The sequence below is a fragment of the Perca fluviatilis genome, unplaced genomic scaffold (assembly GCF_010015445.1).
Source record: "Perca fluviatilis unplaced genomic scaffold, GENO_Pfluv_1.0 PFLUV_unplaced_scaf_1, whole genome shotgun sequence".
Classification (NCBI taxonomy): domain Eukaryota; kingdom Metazoa; phylum Chordata; class Actinopteri; order Perciformes; family Percidae; genus Perca; species Perca fluviatilis.
Window position 1 is genome coordinate 815441 of NW_024375502.1, and position 27500 is coordinate 842940.

Consider the following 27500-nt stretch of genomic DNA (forward strand, 5'->3'; position numbering starts at 1 on the left):
CTGGTTCTGGTTCTGGTTCTGGGGGGATTTCTGAGTCTCAAAGTCGTTGTTGTGTAATTGCAAGTTGAAAAACCCTTCCCCATGTTTTTGGATTGGGCCCGCGGGCTGTGAGTTTGACCCATGGTCCCTCCACTGTCCTGATGTGGAGATGTTAAACAGTTAGCTGTTGAATACACATGAGGGGTAAACTAGAGCCAGGACCTTCTGCAGAGCATCTCTGGCATCAGCAGCCTCTTCTTCTGCTCTCTGTCTGTCCAACTGCTGCCTCTCCAGCGCCCCCTACAGGAGGACAGGAGGACAGAGGGAAAGACATGCAGCGATTTCACAGGAAGACGTAGAAAAGGAGGTCAAGTCCAGTAGAACTCTGTCTGTCCCTATTTTAACCATCTGAGGTCACGGTGTGGAGCGCCTGGTGCAGGTGTGTTTAGGGCCGGTCCAAATCCACTTTTACTAGTCTGACGGCAGTAAAAAGGGTCTGTGTGCCGGGCGCCTGGTCCTAAAGGGTTGTCCTTAGTGTCTTCATTAATCAGAGGGGGTGTTTTGGGCGTAACATGCAATCAACCAATCAGAGATCATCTCCCATTCATCAACCAATCAGAGATCATCTCCCATTCCCTTTAAAAGGCGAAGGTTTGGACCTTGGAGCATTGCTGTTATGATGGAGGATTTACACCCTAATATTATTATTAGTAATCTTCTGCATGTGTGTGTGTGTGTGTCCCTGTGTGTGTGTGTGTGTGTGTGCTGCTGTGTGTCCCTGTGTGTGTGTGTCCCTGTTGTGTGTGTGTGTGTGTGTGTGTGCGTGCTGCTGTGCGTCCTTGTGTGTGTGTGTGTGTGTGTGTTTGTGTGTGCTGCTGTGTCCCTGTGTGTGTGTGTGTGTGTGTGTGTGTGTTTGTGTGTGTGTGTGTGTGTGTGTGTGTGTGTACCTGCTCAGTAACTCCACAGTGTGTGTGAGCTCCAGCTGTGTGTGTTGGGAGTGTATTATCACTTTTGATGACAATTTGTCAAGGCGGACGGACATTTTTTTGTCTTTTAGGGTATGTTGAGGTTGATATTTGACAGAAAAAGGCAGCAATCCCGAGAATCGTTTTCTGCTAGTTTCCCCTATGTGTCAGGATACACCATGCAAAATATTAGGATTATATGACCATGTATGTAGCTGCAGTACCTTAATATTCAGAATTACAGCATTCCGCCAAAAGCTTTTCCCAAAAGGGTGTTTTTGGCCCCTGGAAGACCAAACGGGCCCGAGTTGGGGTGGTGTCGTTATGAACTTGTGATGGCCCAAGGTGTAATATAATAGGAAATAATAGTGAATAAAAGGTAGCAAAAAACATCCTGAGGAGTGGACCTGGCTCCCGGCCTATTAGACAGTCCTTCCAGAAAGGTTTTTTGTGATTGTTGCGGGAAACAATCCTTGATTATGCAGCACATTTTCTTAAAAAATGAGATGGAATATGCTATATATGATATTTATGCAATTTTATGCGATAAAATTGCGGGAACTTGCAAAAGCTGCTGTTTGATGAAAAAGAGAAAAAAAAGTGATTTCCCCAACACCCTGCTTTTTGATGATGTTCAAATGTAGTTACGTCACTTCATAACGTTCCCATGGCAACAAGGGAACTTCACTTTGTGAAGCAAACGCAACATTTTTCAACTTTCTGATAAGATATATTATGGGACTTTTTTCCAAACGAAATCGCGGGAGATATGAAATCATGCAAGCCCGGCCCCCATATTTTTCGCGTGGAAATCGGCAAATTATGCGGGCGGTAAAAATTTGGCCCTCGCATAAATATGCAGACTTTGGCTCATTATGCATTGAATTATGCGATCGCATGATCACGTATTTCTGCAGGGACTGATTATAATGTATGCTGCTAAAATGTCCTTAGAGCAGCCAGTTGCAGACCGATGTACGTTACCTATACAGCACCTATCTACGATGTAGATTGGCGAAACTTGAATATCTGAATTAATAAAAAATATAATTTTCATTTATGAATGATAAATATGTCAAATTAGGATTATAAAAGAAAAGTAGCTTTATTATTTGTATACTACATGTATAAAGTAAATATATTTCCTTAACATAATGCTATAAACGAAGGATTCTGGTTAAAACAAAGGATTCCACATATTTTTCCGGAGCATTAAACATTTTAAACAATTACTTAAACGATCGAAATTTGAACAATGCACATGTTTTCAATAAGCCTTTTTATGTTATTTTAAATTGTTTTACATGTACTGTAAATCAGTTTTGTTTGCTGTGTCTGTTTTTGTGATTCTGTGTAACTTGTGTACTGTTGCTCCAGGGCTCCCTTGTAAATGGGACATCACCTGGTAAAATAAAGGATAAATAAAAAAAAAAAATTAAGCTGTCTCAGTCAGTAATGGAGCATCGACAGAGCAGTCACTGACAACAGCAACCAGTCAATTCAATTCAATTACATTTTATTTATAGTATTGTGGAGCGATGTGACAGTTATCGAGGCATGGTATCACTTTTTCTTTTAAAGCCAACCCCCTTACTCCCCCCCGATACCCCTCGCCCTCTAAGCCCTCTTTAGCCCTACAGCCGTTACAGATACTGTCAGCGGGGCGGATGGTTAAGCCTATATTAAAGGAGTTGTTTCAAATACTTCCCTATATTTAATACTGTAGGTATTAAAACATTATAGATTCAGATGTTATAAATATTATATTATAAATTATAAACAGGTTCAAAAGGAATTAGTTCAGATACTTCCCTATGGTTTAGATTATGTTTTAAAGAGACACACACACCCCTGCGTTCACGGGTCCTCGCTACTGGAAACCCGATGACGAGACCAGAGGCTTTTGATTGACGACCTAGATGTCCCCCGTATGTGAAATACACAGCACACAGAAGATCTTTACAACCAAACAATCACAGCTGATTACTCACACTCGGACAGCTGCCTCTGCCTCGGTCACAGAGGTTTCTGATCAGCTGGAGGATCAAAGGTCTGCTTGTCAGGTCGGTCCCCGGGGTCGCTGCAAACCGCTTCGGTTAAAGAGGAGGCCACCACCTCCCCTTTCAGGGGGTCCCCTCTACGGGTAAAGTGGAGAAAAAGGAGAAAAAGGAGAAAAGTCTTCTAAAAAGAGCAAAAAAGACTCACAAGGTTTTTGGGTCACCTTGCTCAAGACAAACACAGGTGGTTTTATTATTTCTTTTTAAAAAGCAAAAAGTTAACAAGAAAACAAAATAAATGAAAAAATTAACTAAGTTCAATAACTCAAAAATGCTCTAAGACACAGGAGGTCCCTACAGCAAGGGGTATCGGTCAAGAGAGCAGAAAACAAGCCCAAGGGAAGGACGTTTTTGGCAAAGCACCCATTTTTATATGAACATTTCTTGGGGTTCAACCCCCCATCCGCGCGAGGTGTGTTTTTCACATTTGTTTCACCTTACATGGTAATACAGTCTTAAAGCAAGCATCAGGTACGTAGAAACATCTCATATGACGATATTTCCTATATACATATGCATTTTGCTATCTAACATAGAATCTAACGGCTCGGTTCATCACTAGGTCAATACAGTAACCTTTTTCTCCCCTATGTGCACCCAGAGCCTAGCCCCCAAGTGCATGTATACCGGGCCCCAACAGCACTTCCTCTTTCTAGCTGTGCGGGTTCAGACAGACAGTTACACAAATTCAGAATTGATTTTAAGATTTTAGTACTGACTTTCAGAGCCTTAAACGGACAGGCCCCAGTACATTCTGGACCTTTTGAAGCCGTATTCCTCTGGCCGGACCCTTCCGGTCCGCTGGCCAGAACTCTGCTTTAGTCCCAAAGACTTCGTATAAGACTTCGAGGGACCTGTCTTTTAGTCTGTTGCTCCCAGACTGTGGGACGTCCTGCCCCTGTCCATGCGTCTGGCAGACTCTGTTGTCTCTTTTAAAAAGGATCTGAAAACATGTTTATTTAGGAAAGCTTTTGGTTGATGGGTTTTCACTAGTGTCACTTTAATTTTACATATGTATATACATTTTATATTGTTTGTGTTACCTATTCTTTTGTACAGCACTTTGTGATTTTATCTGTGAAAAGCGCTTTATAAATAAATTTTACTTACTTACTTACCTACTTACTTACAAAGCAACTTATGCGTCTGAAGCCTCTTGCAGACACTTCCTCTTCACGACTGTGGGGTCAGACAGGAAGCTTCACACAGGAATTCACACTAAAATGTCTCCAAGCATGTTTATAGTAACATCAGTAACACAAAGGCTTAGCATGATTATATTTCTAAGCAATCATATAATTCTAAAGGCACATCAGCACTCATAAACCAAAATCAAACGCGTATTGTGGTCTTCAACAGCAATAATATATTATAGCTGTTTTGGGTTAACTTATGTCAAAAGCAGAAGCACAGTCTCAACTGTTCTTCAGCTGATATATTTCAAAAGCAGAAGTATAGTTTTAGCTGTTCTTTTGGATTTTCACATACTCTCGTTCAACAGTATCAATTCATAACAAGAGTTATCTCGAGACACTTTACAGATAGAGTAGGTCTAGACCACACTCTATAATTTACAGAGACCCAACCATTCCAGTAACCCCCCCAAGAGCAAGCAGTCAGTGCTACAGTGGTGAGGAAAACCTTCCTTTTAGGAAGAAACCTGGGACAGACCCAGGCTCTTGGTAGGAGGTGTCTGACGGGGTCCGGTTGGGGGTGTGATGAACAGTGTGGCGATAATAGTCACAATAAAGTCAATGGATCAGACTTTACAGGAAGCCAATGCAGAGCAGCTAATACAGGAGGAATATGATCTCTTTTCTAGTCACTCAAAGAGGGTAAGCCTCTCTCCACAATGCCTACCTCCTATGGCGCCATTTTGATGCTACCTAGCACTCCCCCATTACCATCCCATTGACTCCCATTCATTTTGACGTCACTTTGACAGCGAATAACTTTACATCTGAAGTGTTTAAAGACTCTATTTGTCCATGGTTTATTTCTAAAGAAACACAACAACATATAAAAGGCTCCATTACCTTGTAGCTCACGTTATGGCTCTGTAGCAGACGCTTTTATAACAATAGGCTAACGATTGGGTCATAACCACGAGACTTACTGTCACACAGTAGAGGAATTACCGTATAGTACAGGAGAAGCTCACAGGCAGTTTGGACTTCCATTAGCTGTTTATGTTTAATTACTAATGTTAACTATCATGTTAATGATCAATAATTACTAATGTTAACTAGCATGTTAGTGATCAGTAATTACTAATGTTAACTAGCATGTTAGTGATCAATAATTACTAATGTTAACTAGCATGTTAGTGATCAGTAATTACTAATGTTAACTAGCATGTTAGTGATCAGTAATTACTAATGTTAACTAGCATGTTAGTGATCAGTAATTACTAATGTTAACTAGCATGTTACTGATCAGTAATTACTAATGTTAACTAGCATGTTAGTGATCAGTAATTAGCCTGTGTCTATGTTATCTCCTTACATATACCTACGCTCTCCGTCTCTGTAAGATTGGGAATGATTGAGATTTCTCTCGGCACAGCTACCAGAAGACTTCTGAAAACTTTGTTTTGGAAGAAACAAAGCTCTTATTGTGAAAGTCTGCTTCCTGACAGCTGGAGCTGTGACGCATCAGGAAACAACTCACATGACATTTTGGACTGTTTGAGGAAACTGTAAGTTGCTGTTTGATACTTTAACAATACGTTAGTCTTTGGTCTCTTCAGGGTTAGTTTCTGGCTCTGTAATGTTAAATATAATAAATAAATATATACATTATATAAATATAATGTTTCTACATCACTTCTTATTTCCTGAGGAAGTTTAGATGACTCTTGTGTTGAAGATTAATCTCCATGTTGTAACATGAACTACTACAGAGGAGGTTTTAAATACTTTGCCAGGTGTTTCTACGTCTGTCTGTCCCAACCGTGAGGCTGCAGTCAGGAAACTTTACAGCTGTGTAGTTGAGATCTAAATGAAGGCTGAGTTTGAAGATGGGGGGTCCGAGCCTTTCTCCTGCTGTCAGAAAACACACCGTCGTCTCCACCAGCGTAAAGTCAGACACAACAGGACTCTACTGTTTCCTCTGGGACCTTTCAGAATAAAATGTAGTGACCTAAATGCCTCTGTTACTGTTGTAGTGATGTGTGGAGGAGGAGAAGTGTCTTTAATGTCATTGTTTTTAACGTCTCAGGCAGGGTTTCTCTACCATTGGAGCCGTTTTAGGTACCACCTAACTGAATTAATGTGAAGTCAATGTGATCATCAAAACTAAACTTTTCTCAGATTTTATGATTGTAGTCAGATTTCTTTAGCTTTAACTTTGACATTAATCTTTCTGAGTGTTATTTGTTTATCAGCTGATCTAGCTTTTCTAATTTGAGACATACATATGGTAATAATAACAGTCCAACATTATGCAAAAATGCTACTTTTTTTATTGATAAACGTAACCTTTCTTGAAAGACAAACCATAAACTCCCCACCACTGAATATTTGGACCTCAGTCTTCTACAAAACCTAGAACAAACACTGACAGGACAGAAAAGTGAGATTGATTCTCAGTCTTGGCTCCATTAGTCCAAATCTCATTTTATTGTGAAAATCTGCTCCTGTTGCAGCCCTTCCTGCCTGCTTCCTGACAGGTGGAGCTGGGACTCATTCCAGGAAACAGCTCACCTGTGTCAGAGATTTCTCTCCAGGTGGAGAGTAACCCTCTTCTTCATCAACTCTTCTTCATCAACTCTTCTTCATCAACTCTTCTTCATCAACTCTTTGGACTGTTTGAGAAACTGTAAGTTGCTGTTTGATACTTTAACAACACGTTAGTCTTTGGTCTCTTCAGGGTTAGTTTCTGGCTCTGTAATGTTAAATATAAAGTTTCTACTTCACTTCTTATTTCCTGAGAAAGTTTGGACAACTCTTGTGTTGAAGATAAATCTCCATGTTGGTGATTTACTGGAATCAAACAGCTGATCTTTATTTCCTTTCTCCTGCTGTCAGAAAACAAACTGTCGTCTCTATCAGAGTAAAGTAAGACACAACACAACTCTACTGTTTCTGATAAAAGGTTCAAGGTTCAAGGTTCAGCTTTATTGGCATTATACAACAGAATTGTCCAATGAAATGCAATCGTCATTTACTGCTAAGTAAATTACCAACCGGGTTGCCTCTGTGGACTTTGGGCTAAAATATCGGAAAGAAAGTCAAAAATATCGGAAAGAAAGACAAATGTTATTCCAAAAAGGCGACAAAAATCTTAAAAAAGGAACAAAAACTTGTAAAAAGCCCCCCTCCATAAATCCTGCCTATGTGTACATAGTTTTCTCTCCACGTTAGTTATCTGGGCATTAGGGCTCAACCATGTGGGAAACAATCTAATTGTGATTTTTCCAGATGGTTGTAGTCTGTAACCAGTCATACAGTAGGTAGATCTGGAGCAGATGGTTGTAGTCTGTAACCAGTCATACAGTAGGTAGATCTGGACCAGATGGTTGTAGTCTGTAACCAGTCATACAGTAGGTAGATCTGGACCAGATGGTTGTAGTCTGTAACCAGTCATACAGTAGGTAGATCTGGAGCAGATGGTTGTAGTCTGTAACCAGTCATACAGTAGGTAGATCTGGAGCAGATGGTTGTAGTCTGTAGCCAGTCATACAGTAGGTAGATCTGGAGCAGATGGTTGTAGTCTGTAACCAGTCATACAGTAGGTAGATCTGGAGCAGATGGTTGTAGTCTGTAACCAGTCATACAGTAGGTAGATCTGGAGCAGATGGTTGTAGTCTGTAACCAGTCATACAGTAGGTAGATCTGGAGCAGATGGTTGTAGTCTGTAGCCAGTCATACAGTAGGTAGATCTGGAGCAGATGGTTGTAGTCTGTAACCAGTCATACAGTAGGTAGATCTGGAGCAGATGGTTGTAGTCTGTAACCAGTCATACAGTAGGTAGATCTGGAGCAGATGGTTGTAGTCTGTAACCAGTCATACAGTAGGTAGATCTGGAGCAGATGGTTGTAGTCTGTAACCAGTCATACAGTAGGTAGATCTGGAGCAGATGGTTGTAGTCTGTAACCAGTCATACAGTAGGTAGATCTGGAGCAGCAGGGAGACTTCTACCTTTCATGGGTTGGTGATAAGACACTGTGCTGCTATGATGCAGCAGATCAACAGTGGTCGAGCCCTTCAGCCCCACCTGGAAGAAAAGAAAGTAAAACAAAATACTTGTTTTTTATGTTCAGTTTGCTTTGTATTAATTAAAAAAAATTACCTCTATTTAAGGAGCAAAGAAGAAAGCATATCATTTCTAGATCTGTTTTTATTATAGTGGTGAAATTGTACTTAACGTTACAACTTTTTAAACAGACTTATATGAATTCATCATTTTCAGACAAATGTTATATGAAGGAATAAAGACTAAATCCTGATGAATACACAACAGTGATGCCAACACGGACACAAATAATCCAGTTTTTGTGTTCTTTTAAGATATATTACAGTTTAGGTTTTACTCCTGGCTCTAACATGATATTACATGTGTAACCAAACGAGGACAAAATACAAAGTGGGGTCATCACATATACACATACTGTCTGTCATATGTCGTTCAATCTAGCTAAACTCTATAAAGAAAATCTATCTGTTTATAGACATCAAGCTAGGCTATATGCTAGTACTGCATTCTAGTATTAGACAGTCCTTCCAGAAAAATATTTTTTTGTGATTGTTGCGGGCAATAATCCTTGATTATGCTGCACGTTTTCTTAAAAAATGAGATGGAATATGCTATATATGATATTTATGCAATTTTATGCGATGAAATTGCGGGAACTTGCAAAAACTGCAGTTTGATGAAAAAGAGAAAAAAAAGTGAAACCTGTTACGATTGGGTCATAACCACGAGACTTACTGTCACACAGTAGAGGAATTACCGTATAGTACAGGAGAAGCTCACAGGCAGTTTGGACTTACATTAGCTGTTTAGGTTTAATTACTAATGTTAACTAGCATGTTAGTGATCAGTAATTAGCCTGTGCCTATGTTATCTCCTTACATATACCTACGCTCTCCGTCTCTGTAATATTGGGAATGATTGAGATTTCTCTTGGCACAGCTACCAGAAGACTTCTGAAAACTTTGTTTTGGAAGAAACAAAGCTCTTATTGTGAAAGTCTGCTTCCTGACAGGTGGAGCTGTGACGCATCAGGAAACAACTCACCTGAGTTGTTCTACGTTGACATTTTGGACTGTTTGAGAAACTGTAAGTTGCTGTTTGATACTTTAACAACACGTTAGTCTTTGGTCTCTTCAGGGTTAGTTTCTGGCTCTGTAATGTTAAATATAATAAATAAATATATACATTATATAAATATAATGTTTCTACTTCACTTCTTATTTCCTGAGGAAGTTTAGATGACTCTTGTGTTGAAGATTAATCTCCATGTTGTAACATGAACTACTACAGAGGAGGTTTTAAATCCTTTGCCAGGTGTTTCTACGTCTGTCTGTCCCAACCGTGAGGCTGCAGTCAGGAAACTTTACAGCTGTGTAGTTGAGATCTAAATGAAGCTGAGTTTGAAGATGGGGGTCTGAGCCTTTCTCCTGCTGTCAGAAAACACACCGTCGTCTCCACCAGCGTAAAGTCAGACACAACAGGACTCTACTGTTTCCTCTGGGACCTTTCAGAATAAAATGTAGTGACCTAAATGCCTCTGTTACTGTTGTAGTGATGTGTGGAGGAGGAGAAGTGTCTTTAATGTCATTGTTTTTAATGTCTCAGGCAGGGTTTCTCTACCATTGGAGCCGTTTTAGGTACCACCTAACTGAATTAATGTGAAGTCAATGTGATCATCAAAACTAAACTTTTTTCATATTTTATGATTGTAGTCAGACTTCTTTAGCTCTAAGTTTGACTTTAATCTTTCTGAGTGTTATTTGTTTATCAGCTCATCTAGCTTTTGTAACATTTAAGACAACATTATGCAAAATTGCATATTTTTTTATTGAAAAACGTAACCTTTTCTTGAAAGTCAAACCATAAACTCCCCGCCACTGAATGGGCCTCATTCACCAACCGTTCTTATGAAGAAATGTGTTCTTAAACCCCACTTACGCACTTTTCACAAAGATTCTGGCATTCATGTCTTCTTAACTTGGATTTGTTCTTAGCTAAGAACAGAATCGACGAACACTAAAAAGCACTCTTACGCACATTTGAGTGATGACAATTTGATCCAAATAATTGGTTACTGCATTTTATTCAATTCTACAGTCGTTTACAATGATAGTATTGTACTGTAATGTATTTCTGATTTGTTGAAAAAGAAATCATAATATGCAAAAAAACACTAACACTGCAATTTACATCAGCAATTAAACTGATTAAATCCTGCGTTATTTGGTGATTCACCGCGCTATTTATAGAGCCAAAATGCAGTGGTAGAATGTAATGAAGTACAAATACTTTGTTGCTGTACTTGAGTACATTTTCACATATCTGTACTTTCCTTAAGTAGACTCAATAGTACATAGCCTACTTTTGACTTTTACTTTGTTACATTTTGCAGCAATTATCTATACTTTCTACTCCACTACATTTCTACAACGTTGCGTTACATTTTCTGATCAGTTTGTCCCCTGCCAAAACGTCTTCCTGACCGTCACACGTTTGTCTCACCAGTGAAGTTTTGTTTCCATAGATACTGTATATATGGGGGTGAAGTGTGGTTGCCATAGATACTGTATATATGGGGCACCGCTGATCCAAGCCGGCTCTGGTGCTCCAGAGCCCGGGCACAGCGCCGCTGACCCTCGTTAATACATCCTCCGGTAAAAGTGAAAATGAAAATGTTTGTTTTTTATTATTCCCATTTTTAAATCATAGTTGCCATCTATTTCTCTCCACAGCATCGTTTACTCCTCTGCTAGGCTGCGTTAGACTCGTTCATATCTTATTTTGGCTGGATCTCTTCACATCTCCCCATGTCCACTGCTTCACACACTTTATTTGCTTATTTGCATGGTTAAAGAAAATAAAACCGTCTTAAAATACATCCATGAATAAAAGCAACCGCATTATGATTCTAACAACACATTTCTGTTTAATGCTGGTTAGGATAGGACTTTCTTTTAAAAGCCAGGCCTTGTTTGTGGTAGTGGACACCTTATACTTTTATTAAAGTAAATATGTCTGTTATTATTTGTACTTTTACTTGAGATTCAGTACTTCCTCCACCGCGACTCCTGACAACCATCTCTCACGCAGTCCCCCGCTTCCCAGGAGGTGCAATCCTGCTGTTTAAGAACAGGTGGAGAGCAACCCTCTTCCTCATCAACTCTTCATCAACCTTTAGGACTGTTTGAAGAAACTGTAAGTTGCTGTTTGATACTTTAACAACACGTTAGTCTTTGGTCTCTTCAGGGTTAGTTTCTGGCTCTGTAATGTTAAATATAATGTTTCTACTTCACTTCTTATTTCCTGAGAAAGTGTTAAGGACTCTTGTGTTGAAGATCAGAAATCTGTCTGCAGCAGTTAGTGTCGGTCGTTCTATTCACTGACAGGACTGATGTGGGGACAACATGACTCAGCTCTTTTATTCTCTAACTAAAATCAACTAATATGTAACTGCATCACTATGAGCTGGCACTCCTCCAACAGGAACTAGAGGCACTTCTTTATGATGCAACTCAGTATTCAAATTCAATAACATGTTATTTGTAGTGTCCAATCCTAATCAGGGCACTCTATAAATAGATTAGGTGTAGACCACACTCTCAGCAATCATTTGGTGCGACATTGGCGATAACAAACTTCTAAATTTCTAAAAAAAACTTCTGATATCTAAATTCCTGCATTCAGATATTTCATTTCATTTTTGTTTATTATACAGGACAAATTTAAAAGTAGCAATAAGTTACAATATAAATGGGCCTTTATTATACATATATATATATATATATATATATATATATATATATATATATATATATATATATATATGAGATGAGTAACGGTACGCAAAAATTACGGTTCGGTACGTACCTCGGTTTTAAAGTCACGGTTCGGTTCATTTTCGTTAAGGAAAAGAAATGCAAACATTAAACTGCAAGTTGTTTATTACTATAAACTTTTTTTTAACAATTTGTTTACACTTTTTTAAACCCTTTTTAATTAAATATAATAAATAAAATCTATATATAAAATAAAAAAAGAATAAGAAATAAAATACTTGGACAACAGCAGTTTTAGCCTGTTCATAAAGGGCGGGTATAACTTTTTGGCTGAAATGTGGACAAGCAGGAATTTCATACCTGGGCTCAGTCACCTTCATCATGTGCTTAAAACCAGTGTTCTCAACAACCGAGTATGGTCGATCAGCTGCTATAAAAACACCAATTGCTTTCCTTGTTGGGCCCGGACCGGAATTACCAGCAAAGGTCTGTTTAAATTAGGGATGCAACCGAACCCAGATTTTTGGGGTTCTACCGAATACCGAACCTACTGGTTAAGATTCTGCCGAACCCCGAACCGGAACCCTACTCCCATCCTTAACACAGTAAACACATTAATGAAGTAAACAACGTCCACAGCAGTGCATTTTTCATTGTATTTCAACTGTAAAAAATAAAAAAGAATAGGCAACATTATGCCTGGCACACAAGTGGGAAAAACTATTTTTGACAAGGCCTATGTTTACCCTATCTCAAGATCCAACCAATATCCAAAATATTAGCCTTTTAGATTTATAATCCCATAAAGTAGGCTACCCCCACGCTCTTTTCACATCGTAGGAAAGTACATCGCTATCGCCAGATGAGTGACAATTTTGTTTTGCAAACTTTCGCTAACCAGTGTTTGATGAAGACATGTTGGGGGGGTGGAATTAGAAAGCTACCGTTAGCTAACGATCAGCAGCCGGCCGTTCGGTCGCTCCGCTCCCGCTGTAGGAAGACTCATTTCCAGAGAGAACGCTGACAGCCCGGAGAGGCACGTTCTGGTTAACACAAGTTTTTAGCAGTGACTGTCCTTCCTTTGCTGTACCTGCACAACTCGTATTCTTTCGGATGTTTCATACGCAAATGTCTTAACAGCGGAGATGTTGTGTATAGTTTAGGGTCCTCGTCACCACGAGACAAATCGGCATTGCAAATTGAACATGTAGCTCAACTCGAATGGCCTTCTTTTGACTGAAAGTACTGCCAAACAACACTTTTTCTGCTCACAAGTTCTATTTTCACTTTCTCACAGCTTACTGCTGTTGCTAGGTTGCTACTGCATTCCGTCTAGCTACGTCATTACGTCGATCACGTAACTCTACGAAGAGTAGTGAAGTAACAAGATAGTTCAGTCCAAGATGGCGGAGCTGCAGCTCTGTCATGGGTGCGTGTCAGTTTTGTTTGCAATGGAACGTTCTCTTTTTCTCGAGTTTCGCCTCTCGTTACCTCTCTTTGGTACGGTTCGGTTTGGTCGAAAAAAATTCTTACATTCGGCAGTACCCGAACTCCGTCAAAAAGCCCAAAGTTCGGCCAAATTCCGAACCAAACTCTGGGTTCGGTGCATCCCTAGTTTAAATGCCAACCGGAGCTGCGTTTGAATTAAAATCGTTTTTTTACCTTTTAGTAGTGATGTTCACACTCGCGTGATGCCTTTTCAAGTCGTGCGTTAACAAGTTTGAAGTGTTGCCAGAAACATACCCGATCATTACTGAGCAATGTCAGCACGCTGCTTTCGTCTTATTGACTAGTCTATGTCCGTTGACGTATTTCACTGGGAAACCGGAAGTGTCCCTAAACAGGAGACCTTAATGATATGGGTGGCTCTTAAAGGTCCGGCTTGTCCATACTGTCTATGGGCTTGTCTGCATTGGCCATGATGCTAGCTAGCGAGGCTGGGCTAAAGCGTGCCGTGTATGTTGTTGTACAGCGCACGGTGTGTGATTTTTATTTTTCCCCAAACCGCTTCAGCGGAAATCGCGTCCTGCAAACCAATGAAAACTTTAGAATCAGCTGTAGGGATTTGCGCGAAACACCGAAAATGTACCTATGTTCCGCACACAAAAGATTGCATTCGGCCATTCAGTGCACATGTGCACCGCGTACGAAGCCCTGTACCGAACCCGGTCCGGTACGAATACACGCACCGTTACACCCTAATATATATATTAGTATACACAAAGTTAAGTTAGAAAATGTTGTAGGTTTCCACAGAATGAAGCTGTAGCTTGACGCCTCTTCTAAATCTCCTCGTCTTAATCCATTATTAAAAAATCCTCAGGTCCTGTGGATTAATTTTAATGTGGACAACACGGTAAAAGTTTAGTTATTTACGTTTAAACAAGGAAAAAATAGAACAGTGCAAAATCAACTTCCAAAAAAATCATGCGGAGAGCCAGAGAGAGAAGGTGAGAATGGTAAAGGAAATTGTTGTATTCCAATTATCAAAACATAAATGACTGCATTTAGGCTCCTACACTATCACTATCAATTCCAACCGACGTGAGAGGACGCTGGCGCTGGTTATTCGCCGCTTCTCCGTCTGCTATTCATCTGCTATTCGTCTGCTATTCTCTTGTGTTTGTGTTCGCTGTACCCCCTACCTCTGGACAGCCTCTGTACCTCTGGACAGTCTCTCTGCTGGTTCCCGAAGCCGCCTGGGGCTCCTTGACCGGACTCTTGCCTCGTCGGTTAGCCGCTAGCTAGCTGCCCCCGTTCACCAAACGCGTGGCGGCAAATCCTAGCTGCTTCGGCGGCTAACCCGATTGCTGACCTCCTCCTCATAGGCAACCTCCACCAGATGCGAGCCGCGACCAAGACTAGACATTCCTCTCCTTCGGTCATGCTGTGGATCATTTTGGCAATCACCTCATTCATCCATCTCCACCTCCACCTCTGTGCTCCTAGCCCACGGCTAACCACTATCACGGAGCTCTCCGTCCCTCCGCTCGGCATCATGATCAAATATTCAACTCTGCAACTGGTCCATTCGTCAACTACTCCATTCCATCCTGCATCCCAGTCATCAAACAGCTCTCGGACTTCTACGTCGACGCCCGTTACATCCACAGAAGCTCGCCCGCCAAGTTTGTTTTCCTTCCACCACGGACAATCCATTCCATCCATCTGGTCACCTGCACGCTCTGTTGCACCTGTCCCACGTCATCTGAATGCTTCACCCACTGGTTCACATAGGGCTGAACGCATCATCAGGCTGCACAGAAAACCGGACCGGACTGCAGTGCTTTCCCCACTTCACATACACTCAATCATACTCTCCAATCATTTGCTAATCGGCTCACTGTCCCCCTCAACTGCAATACCCCACACCCCAACGACCACACGCACTGCTAACCGGGACAACCTCAGATCTCTCCAGCCTGGCCCCCATCCCACCACCCTCTCACCATGCCAACTTTGCCCTCCTCAACACCCGATCGGCTCAACAATAAAGCCCCTGCCCTCCATGAACTAATCCTCGACACTTGATACTCTTGACTTCCTTCTGCTCACGAAACCTGGCAACAACCCAACGACTTCTTCTCCCTCAACCAAGCATCCCCCTGGCTACAACTACATCTGCAAACCCCGCCCCTCCCACCGTGGAGGTGGCCTCGGCATTTTCAATCAGAACTTCCGGATCACAGAACTCACCCCCCCCTCAGTATCATCGTTTGAATATCTCGCCTTCAAAACTCTTTCCTCCATGACAGTCATCCTCATTTACCGGCCACCTAAACCAAATCCCTCCTTCCTCTCTGATTTTACTGAACTCCTCACACTAGCCTCATCTCTCTCTCCACTTCTGCTGCTACTGGGGGACTTAAACATCCACATGGACTCCCCCACATGCAAGCTCTCATCAGAATTCAAAATTTTACTGGATAACTTCTCTCTCACCCAACACGTCACAATCCCCCACCCATGAAAAGGTCACATCCTCGACCTGGTCTGCTCCACCAACCAACCAGTGCTCGTTTTTTGAAAGGTCTGATTTTGTGAATGATATTTTTTTAAATGCGGGAATCTTTGGTTCCAGAGAGTGGTCTAGTGATAACACAAAGTCATGTCACAAATCTTTTCAAGAAAGTAAACACATAAGAGCTGCTGGCCCTGACTCCATTGTGGACGGGGCCCGTGTTGTACGTCATTGTGCGGACCAGCTCTGTGAGGTGTTTACAACTCTTTTTCAAATGTGTATCGAGTGTGGTCAGATTCCTGCCATATGGAAAACATCAATTATAATACCTGTCCCTAAATCTAACAATCCCAGAGAAATGAACGAATTCAGACCTGTGGCACTAACATCACTAGTGATGAAAACCTTTTGAGAAAATATTGAAAGATGAAATTGTCTCCTTAATCAATGGAAAATTAGATCCACTACAATTTGCCTATCAAGCTGGGAAAGGTGTGTGGATGATGCTAAGATTTTCATCTTAGATAGATTATATAAGCACCTCGAAAACCAAAGTCACATGCAAGACTTTTATTTGCTGATTTCTCTTCAGCTTTTAATAAGATGCAGCCTCATATTTTAATAGAGCGACTGGCCTCTTATTTTAATCTACCTGATCAGATTTTATTGCTGCTCTTAAATTTCCTAACAGACAGACTCCAGCAAGTATTTGTGAATGGCTACATGTCCAGCATCCTCACTTCAAACACGGGTCTCCGAGGGCTGTGTCCTTTCTCCCTTGCTTTTATTATGTACACAGATAGCTGCAGGACTTCACAACTGGGTAGCTACCTTGTGAAATTTTCGGATGACTCTGCCCTACTCTCACTTCTTCAGGGGCCCCGACCGGGCCATGGAAGTGCCTTATCACAATTTTTGAACTGGTGTGATGATAACTTCCTGGACCTTAATGTGACAAAAACTAAAGAGTTAATTATTGATTTTAGAAAGAATCGTTTTAACCCGGAAGACAGCATTATTCATGGAGAAAATGTTGAAATTGTAGAAACATATAAGTACTTAGGAACCATGTTTGACTCAAACCTGAAGTTTGATAAAAACACAGAGTCAATCATTAAGCGGGGACAACAGAGAATCCACTTGATGCGGAAGCTAAATTCTTTCAATGTGTCGCAGAGGATCTTATGTAACTTTTATTATTCATTTATTGAAAGCCTTTTAACATTTTCCTTTCTCTGCTGGTTTTATGGATGTGTCGTGCGGGACAAGAATAGACTAAGCAGTATTGTCAAAATCTGCTCCAAGATCATTGGTGTTCAGCTGACAGACCTGAGCTCCCTTTGGAAAAAACGGGTGCTCCAGAAGGCTAGACAGGTCATGAGTTATCCTGGCCATGTTCTTAGTCAGGAATTCTGCCTAATGCCCTCAGGACGACGCTACCTTGCCCCCCAAGGAAAACTAACAGATATGCCAATTCTTTTATTCCCTCGGCCATTAAATTCTTAAATATTGTTGACAGCGGCAACTAAATATGCGCCAGGCATTCAAAACCTTTTGTATCATTACCTATTTAGTATTTACTTAAGTATTATCATTATTTATTTAATATGATACTATCTTGAGAGTCGGTTGCTGCTTAGTCAGTATCATGGCCTGTGTTTGTGTATCACTTGTTTGATTTTTGATGCCCATTTATGCAGTATGATGTCATTGACAGTATTTCTCTGTTTGTCTGTATGCCTGATTAAGTGTTGTCTTGTCGATACGACTGGTAGACTAAAAACAGAATTACCCTATGGGGATAAATAAAGTTGTTTTGAATTTGAATTGAATTTGACCTCCATCCATGCCTCTTTGATCACAAACTGATACAGTTCACCATCCCTTCTCCAACCCCCAGCCCCCTCCTCAGAGAAATCACCTTCCGCAACCTCAAATCTATCAATCCCCACCATCTCTCTGACCTGCTCTCCACCACTCTCCACCTGGACTCAACCCTCACCTCACCCGATGACCTCACAGACCACCTCAACTCTACCTTGTCTACCTCCCTCAACACCCTGGCCCCCCTCAAAACAAAACTCGTCGCTACTTTTAACACCTCTTCACCCTGGTACACACCTGCACTCCGGAAAATGAAACAAACTGGCCGCCAACTTGAACGTCTGACAAAGAAATCATCCCTCACAGTCCATCATGAAGCCTATAAATCGCATCTCATCGCCTACAAAGATGCCCTCATTGCTGCCAAATCTGCCTACCTCTCCACCATCCTCAGCCGACCCCCCCCAAAGCCCCAGAACCCTCTTTTCTCCACATTGAACAACCTCATCAAGCCTCGGACCAACAGCCTCCTTACCTCTACTCCGGATCTCTGCAACTCATTCCTCCACTTTTTCACTGACAAAATCAATCTCATTTACAATTCCCTATCCCCTGTATCTGACCTTCCAGGATCTACTCCAGCACCTACCTTGGACCCTCCTCTCTTCATCCCTCCAGACCTCCCGACCCCTCCTCCACACTTCCTCCTCTCCCAGTTTAACCCAGTCACTCCTCCTGAAATCTCCAAACTCATCAGCTCTTCCAAACCCACTACCTGCTCCCTTGACCCCCTCCCTACTCCACTTCTGAAGTCCTGCCTCCCGGTCCTATGCCCCTACCTCACTAACCTCTTCAACTCCTCACTGTCCCTTGGAACTGTCCCCTCTGCTTTCAAAACTGCCGCTGTCACCCCAATCCTTAAAAAACCTGGTCTGGATCCCTCCTCTCTCAACAACTACCGCCCAATATCCAACCTCCCCTTTCTGTCTAAAACCCTGGAACGCATAGTCGCCTCACAACTACAAACCCATCTTCTTGCCAATAACCTATTCGACCTCTCCAATCTGGTTTTCGCCCCCTACACAGCACAGAAACCGCTCTTCTCAAAGTCCTCAACGACCTCCTCACCTTTGCTGACACCGGTTCCCTCAACATCCTCATCCTCCTCGACCTGAGTGCAGCCTTCGATACTGTGAGCCATAACATCCTGCTCACCAGACTCAAAGACCTCGGTATCGACGGTACTGCACTCAGCTGGCTCCACTCCTACCTATCCAACAGATCCCATTTCATCTCTCTCCACAACCACACCTCCGCCACAGCCACAGTCACTCAAGGTGTTCCCCAAGGCTCCGTGCTTGGCCCCTCCTCTTCATCATCTACATCCTCCCTCTTGGTCAGATACTCCGCCACTTCAACCTGGACTTCCACTGCTATGCGGGCGACACCCAGATCTACCTCAGCACCAAATCCCCCCACAATCCTCCCTCTCCCACATAAACTCCTGTCTGTCAGCTATAAAACCTGGATGCAACACAACTTCCTCAAACTCAACAGCGACAAAACAGAATTCCTTCTGATCGGCTCCAAATCCACACTCAGCAAAACCAATAACCCCACATCTCACCATCGACGGCACCAGTATTTTTCCCCCATCTCCCCAGGCCCGCAACCTTGGCGCATCTTTGATTCCACCCTCTCCCCTTGAGCCTCACATCCGTCAAGTCATTAAAACCTCCTTCTTTCACCTCCGCGCAACAAGCCCCAAAATCAGACCCTCTCTCACACCCCCGCTGCTGAAAGACTCATTCGGCCGCTTCATCTCCTCCCCGACTGGACTACTGCAACTCACTTCTCCTCGGCATCAGCTCTACCAACATCAACCGACTCCAACTGGTCCAGAACTCAGCCCGCCCGCCTCATTACCTGCTCCAAATCCTGGCACCACATCACTCCAGTCCTAAAACAACTCCACTGGCTTCCCATTTCCCACCGGATCACCTACAAAATCCTGGTCCTCACCTATAAAGCCCTCCACCATCTGGCCCCCTCATACCTCACTGACCTCCTCTCCCCTTACCAACCCTCACGGTCCCTCAGATCCACCTCAGCCGGTCTCCTCTCCATCCAAAAGTCCAACCATGCGCTGTTTTGGGGACTAGCCTTCTCCAGAGCAGCTCCCAGGCTCTGGAACTCCCCTCCCCCAAGAGATCCGCACCTCTGAGTCCCTCACCATCTTCCAGTCCCGCCTCAAGACCCATCTCTTCACCTCAGCCTACCCATAGTCCACCTGCCCCCCTCCCTTTTTCATCTGTATCTTGTTTTGTTCTACTTGTTTTGTTTGCTCATTTTGTTTTGTTATGTTTTTATAATCTACCCTGCCCTGTAAAGCGACTTTGAGTCCATGAAAAGCACTATATAAATTCAATTTATTATTATTATTATTACAAACATCCTTATTTATTTGAAGGAGAACAGAAAACTCAGGAGGCAGGTAACACTTAAACATGTAAATATATGGAATATAATGCAGTAAGAAGGCTTTTACATCAGAGACCTGAGCCCAGATCTGCTCTCTTTTAATTAAAGAAATTCTCAGTCGACTAACACTCAAAGGGATTTGATGGACTAATGGATAGATGATTTAATGGACAGGTCTGTAAAACAGAGTTTCTCCTCAAAGACTCATGCAAAAGCTCCACTTTAAATCCTGTTTTTACATTCGATACACAGGACAGAAAGGTGAGACTGATTGTCATAATGGAGTCTTGTCTCCATTAGAGGACAGAAAGATGACATTAGTCCTGGAGTCTTGTCTCCATTGAGAGGACAGAAAGATGACATTAGTCCTGGAGTCTTGTCTCCATTAGAGGACAGAAAGATGACATTAGTCCTGGAGTCTTTTCTCCATTAGAGGACAGAAAGATGACATTAGTCCTGGAGTCTTGTCTCCATTAGAGGACAGAAAGATGACATTAGTCCTGGAGTCTTGTCTCCATTAGAGGACAGAAAGATGACATTAGTCCTGGAGTCTTGTCTCCATTAGAGGACAGAAAGATGACATTAGTCCTGGAGTCTTGTCTCCATTAGAGGACAGAAAGATGACATTAGTCCTGGAGTCTTTCCAATGTTCCTGTTCTCCCAGAAAGAGAATGAATGACAGAGCAGGATGAGCAGAGAGCAGAAATCATTCAGTGAAGAGATTCAGACTTTATTTTCTGCTTGATAGCTTCTAGTTTCTCCAGCAGCTTCTGTTCCTGGAGATTAAAAAGTGGTCTTCCTCTCTTTCTAACAGGACCCATCAGACACCAGACCCTGCTGAACCAGAACCAGAACCTGAACCTGAACCTGAAGCTGAACCTGAACCTGAACCTGAACCTGAACCGAACCCAGCTGTGTGTCCATGAAGAGTCACCGGTCCATGGAGATACCACTACTTTAAAAAAAGGCCTTTAAGGGAGAGGCGAGTAGAAATGGAGGAGCGAGATGGAGAGATGGAGAGACTTGAAAGGCAGAAGCTGCAAATTGAAAGGGAAATTGAAATGTTACGAAGGTCAACTGAACCCGATATTAACTTTGAAGGAGAGCAACCCTCTGCTGAAAAGAGGTAAGACATTAATATTATAATATTACTGAATCATGTTTTAACTTTTATGTTTCCAGAGAAGTAGTTTTTTGGGTTTATTTTGAGCATCTTTCTTCACATGCATTTATATTCTCACATCTGAAAGTTGTCCAGTTAAACCAGTCTTCAACTCTTGACTTTAGGTAAATATTGGATCTGGTTTGGTCCAATATACAGTATTCTCTGGTGTTTTAGCTTTTTAACCCAGTTATTTGTATAGTTTATTGAACTTCTTTGTGTTAATCTTGTTTTAGTTGCTGCTTGTATCTCCAGCAGTTTTTGTGTCTGAACACTAAAAAGTGAATTTCCATCCCTGTTGGTCTTACTCTCTGTGTAACAGGATCCATCAAAGACCAGACTCTGCTGAACCTGAACCCAGCTGTGTGTCCTTCAAGAGTGACCGGTCACATGAACGCCTTATTGACTTTAAAGGTCAACATTCCTCTGCTGAAAAGAGGTAAACTGTTAATATTATAATATTGCTGATTCATGTTTTAACTTTTATGTATCCAGAGAAGTTTTGGATTTTATTTTCAGCATCTTTCTTCTTCACATAAATTTATATTCTCACATGTTAAAGCTGTCCAGTGACCTGATTTGGACCAAAATTATCTGGTGTTTTTGCCCCATTAAAAAGCATTTTAAATCTCCCGTAGCCATAGGGTAGGCTAAAAATCATGAATGGTAAAATTCTTCCCAAATGTTCTTCTCCAACTGGGAATACCAGGGGGATGGTTGGGATGTATGCGCTTCAGAGTGTCCCTTCCAGGGTAACTTCATCTGCACATCCCCCCCTGAAGAACCAGAGACCCTTAGTAAGTGTTTGTGTCACCTGGGTCAGGACACTATTTACCATGAGAAGACCTCTGCCATTTGAGTCTGGACACTTAAGGCCAAGTTTCAGTGAGTGGCTTCATGACCAGGTTTTTTCCCCCAAGTCTCCTGACCCAAATTGTTCAAAATGCAAAATTCTCCCCAAATGTTGGATGTGGGTTTGCCAGTTAGATGTCAGATCAGAAGTCAAAAAGGGGAAGCAAAAAAAGGAAAGAGGCCAACCACCTGAAGGTTTTTCACTGTTGACTCCCCAAACTTCTTCTACCTACAAATGTTTGGCTCCATGACCACAGAAGCTGAAGACCTCCTGGCCTCATGATACCAGTCTTCTGCTGCAGGAGTTCTTTAGACCAACCATGTTGTAGACCTTGTTTACTTCTTAGTTCTTTCTGTTGATTCACAATGGGGTCCGCAGTAACACCAACACTTTAATGTCAGGGGAAACCATCTGATTCAATGCTGTAATCAACACTTTAAATCACAGGACATTTACCTTGTGTTTGTCTCTGTGTGGACAGACATGATGTGAGCTAATTCTTCCTGATTCCTCCACAGAGTGGACCAGGAGAGCTCAGAGGTTCCCATTGGTCAGTCTGCCCAGCAGCATCAAACACACCTGGACTCCATATTTATGGTCTGTACATTTACAACAACTACTTTTACATCTATTCTGTTCACAATCATCTCCATGCTGCACGTTTTAGACCAGAGGATTGTCAGTCTGTACAACATGGATCTGATGTTTGCTTCCATGATTTCAGTTTGATTTGATTCATATAATCTTCTGTTCCAGCTGCTGGAGGACAACATCTTCACTTTTGTGAAGAACGAGCTGAAGAAGATCCAGAAGCTTCTGAGTCCAGATTACCCAGAATGCTCAGAGAGTCAGAGGGAGGATGAGGATGAAGAGCAGAGGAGGAGCAGAGAGGCATTTCTGAAGATCACACTGCACTTCCTGAGGAGAATGAAGCAGGACGAGCTGGCTGACCGTCTGCAGAGCAGTAAGAGGATTTCTCTAAATAATTAACATGCTGGACTAATGGGACGTTTACTACTGTCTCCAGAGATGGGTCAAAGTATGTTCATTTTTCTTTATAAATCACTTACTGATCTTCATTGTTCTGTATTCATTCAGGAAGTCAAGCTGGAGTTTGTAAGCGTAAACTCAAATCTAAACTAAACAAGAAGTTCCAGTGTGTGTTTGAGGGGATTGCTAAAGCAGGAAACCCAACCCTTCTGAATCAGATGTTCACAGAGATCTACATCACAAAGGGAGGGACTGCAGAGGTCAATGCTGAACATGAGGTCAGACAGATTGAAACAGCATCCAGGAAACCAGACAGACCAGAAACAACAATCAGACGAGAAGACATCTTTAAAGCCCCACCTGGAAGAGATGAACCAATCAGAACAGTGCTGACAAAGGGAGTGGCTGGCATCGGGAAAACAGTCTTAACACAGAAGTTCACTCTGGACTGGGCTGAAGACAAAGCCAACCAGGACATCCAGTTCACATTTCCATTCACCTTCAGAGAGCTGAATGTGCTGAAAGAGAGAAAGTACAGCTTGGTGGAACTTGTTGATTACTTCTTTAGTGAAACCAAAGAAGCAGGAATCTGCAGGTTTGAAGAGTTCCCGGTTGTGTTCATCTTTGACGGTCTGGATGAGTGTCGACTTCCTCTGGACTTCCTCAACACTGAGATCCTGACTGATGTTACAGAGTCCACCTCAGTGGATGTGCTGCTGACAAACCTCATCAGGGGGAATCTGCTTCCCTCTGCTCGCCTCTGGATAACCACACGACCTGCAGCAGCCAATCAGATCCCTCCTGGGTGTGTTGACATGGTGACAGAGGTCAGAGGGTTCACTGACCCACAGAAGGAGGAGTACTTCAGGAAGAGATTCAGAGATGAGGAGCAGGCCAACAGAATCATCTCCCACATCAAGAAATCACAAAGCCTCTACATCATGTGTCACATCCCAGTCTTCTGCTGGATCACTGCTACAGTTCTGGAGGACGTGTTGAAGACCAGAGCGGGAGGAGCGCTGCCCAAGACCCTGACTGAGATGTACATCCACTTCCTTGTGGTTCAGTCCAAAGTGAAGAACATCAAGTATGATGGAGGAGCTGAGACAGATCCACACTGGAGTCCAGAGACCAGGAAGATGATCGAGTCTCTGGGGAAACTGGCATTTGAGCAGCTGCAGGAAAGGCAACCTGATCTTCTATGAATCAGACCTGACAGAGTGTGGCATCGATATCACAGTAGCCTCAGTGTGCTCAGGAGTGTTCACACAGATCTTTAAAGAGGAGAGAGGACTATACCAGGACAAGGTGTTCAGCTTCATCCATCTGAGTGTTCAGGAGTTTCTGGCTGCTCTTCATGTCCATCTGACATTCATCAACTCTGGAGTCAACCTGCTGTCAGAAGAACAAACATCATCATGGCTGCCTAAAGTCTTCAAAGAAAAACTAAAACATCTCCACCAGAGTGCTGTGGACAAAGCCTTACAGAGTCCAAATGGACACCTGGACTTGTTCCTCCGCTTCCTCCTGGGTCTTTCACTGCAGACCAATCAGAGTCTCCTACGAGGTCTGCTGACACAGACAGGAAGTAGCTCAGAGACGAATCAGGAAACAGTCAAGTACATCAAGAAGAAGATCAGTGAGAATCTGTCTGCAGAGAGAAGCATCAATCTGTTCCACTGTCTGAATGAACTGAATGATCGTTCTCTAGTGGAGCAGATCCAACAGTCCCTGAGTTCAGGAAGTCTCTCCACAGATGAACTGTCTCCTGCTCAGTGGTCAGCTCTGGTCTTCATCTTACTGTCATCAGAAAAAGATCTGGACGTGTTTGACCTGAATAAATACTCTGCTTCAGAGGAGGCTCTTCTGAGGCTGCTGCCAGTGGTCAAAGCCTCCAAAAAAGCTCTGTAAGTGGGATTTATTCATCAATGAATACTCTGATATCTTTCAACATGAGTTAAATATAAATAACTTGTTTCCGTCCTGTTGTCTCTCCAGACTGAGTGGCTGTAACCTGTCAGAGAGAAGCTGTGAAGCTCTGTCCTCAGTTCTCAGCTCCCAGTCCTCTAGTCTGAGAGAGCTGGACCTAAGTAACAACAACCTGCAGGATGAAGGAGTGAAGCTGATCTCTGATGGACTGAAGAGTCCACACTGCACACTGGAGACTCTCAGGTCAGGATTCATTAACCCATTCAGCTGATGACCATTTAAAGTCTGATTAACTTTAGTTGACAAAACAGCTAACATGTAGCTTTGTGTCTGTTGATATCATAAACTTGGGCAGTAGTTATTAATTATGTAATTATTCATTTCTAGAGTCAGAGTTAATTTCCATGAGGATTGTTTACTTTTGTTGTTGAATAATTAAATACCACAGATGATTTTAAAGATTTATTCTTAATCTGGACCAAAATGTACCTGGACAGCAAGCTCCCCGTGTTGACAGAGGGTTCCTGTGTGTTGTTCTGTGTGTTTGCAGTCTGTCAGGCTGTCTGATCTCAGAGGAAGGCTGTTCTTCTCTGGTCTCAGCTCTGAGCTCCAACCCCTCCCATCTGAGAGAGCTGGACCTCAGCTACAATAATCCAGGAGACTCAGGAGTGAAGCTACTGTCAGAGGGACTGAAGGATCCTCTCTGGAGACTGGACACTCTCAGGTACAAACACTGATGAACAAAAAGGAGATATTTGTGTAGGAAGTATTAAAGGAGAACATCTCTAAAATAACTAAAAAGAAAACCCCTTTTTTTTTTTTTTTATGTAGTTTGGACACATCTCTGTATGTTAAAGGCTCTGTCCATGGTTTTAAGAAACATCCTGTTTTTTCCCTCTTTCTTGGGATCAAGTCAGTTTCAACTTCGACAGAAAGGTCCAGGATAGGTTTAGCCTAGCTTAGCACAAAGCAATGTGCTTTACGCACGTGAGAAGAGTGTGTGGATGAAGCATTAATCTACTCTTTCGTAGACTAGTCAGCTAGAGGTTTACAATGTCAGTTGCCGGTGCTGCATGGCTCATGTGATCGATCAGAGACGTACACTGACGTCTGGTCCAATTATTGTATAAAGTTCCTCTTGTGCTGGGAGAGTACCGACTTTAAGTTCAAAAAGTCCCTCAAAATGCTCTTTCCTAGTTCCTGCAAGTACAAACACAATATATATGTGTGCTGTGAGAGAGATGTAATGTTGATGTTCTCTACAGAGAAAGGTTCACTGTTGCACCAAATGCTTGCTCTTGGGGGATTGTTGGGTCTCTGTAAATGATAGTGTGGCTGTGGTGCCAGCAGCACGTAATCCTACGCACTGTGCGTACATTTTTTATCTATGAGAGAATCATCTAATGATAACAATGTGTAAATGCGCTCATAGTCTGTTCTGCTCTCTGCTATGTTCAGTTATAGTTTCCTCATTATTTCTACGTTATTTCACCCACAAGCCATCCACTATTAATCAGAATATTCATTGTTATGACTCGATCTGTAGATCAGAGGTGGGCCGTCAGGGCCAGCAAGGCCTTCTCTGCTGGCAAAGAGATTGTCAGAATCAGAAAATTATATTTTATAATTAAAGGCATATATATTCATTTCTAAAATAAATATATATATTTATCAATTTCATATGTATTTTATATATTGTATATAATGCAAGTTTGTTTGGATTTTTGGATGTAAAGTTAAAGAAAGGTGGATGTATTTTTCTTCACATGATGAGCAGCGTTTGATAAGTTTAATGGATTTTTCAGCATTTTAGTGAAATGATTTTACTAGCTATTACTGCTTCCTTTAGGTGTTAAAGCTTTGAGCAGTGCCAGTGTCCGCTGTGCCTTTGTGTGTTTATGGTGTCGGGTGTTAAGCCCACGCTGCTTGGTTGGAATTTGGGGGAGGGCCTGTTGATCGCTGATTGTGTTATTTGTGTTGTTGATTGCTTTGTGGTCACCGTATGAGTAAATATGACCAGTTGTTGTGGGTTTGTTTTGGTTTCTTTGGTAATTCCATTCATTTTGACTACATGTGATGCAGCATCCTGTCATACTGTTTGAAAGTGATGCTTCAGTCAGCGTGTGTTCATGTCTCTGCAGTAGTGTATTAGTTGTCGAGCCTTGTGTTAAATCACGTTATTCCACACGGTAATGTCCTAGTGTCATGGTGAGGTTATTCAAAGGTGATTTAATTGCTGTAGGATAGTACTTGTCAAGTTATGTATGGTTCACACTTCAGCTCTTTGCCCAAACTTGAAAAGGGCCTCTTCAAGGACTGACTGACCA

At 42.2% G+C, this 27500-nt stretch overlaps 1 protein-coding gene and 1 pseudogene across 1 annotated transcript in view; one reads left to right on the plus strand and one right to left on the minus strand.

The window, feature by feature from the left end:
• Positions 1 to 27500, minus strand: part of LOC120554982 (protein NLRC3-like) — a 232517-nt gene that overhangs the window by 168253 nt on the left and 36764 nt on the right. The gene's annotated exons all lie outside the window — the stretch shown is intronic.
• The window catches only part of LOC120554979, a 25405-nt pseudogene continuing 3481 nt past the window's right edge, over positions 5577 to 27500 (plus strand).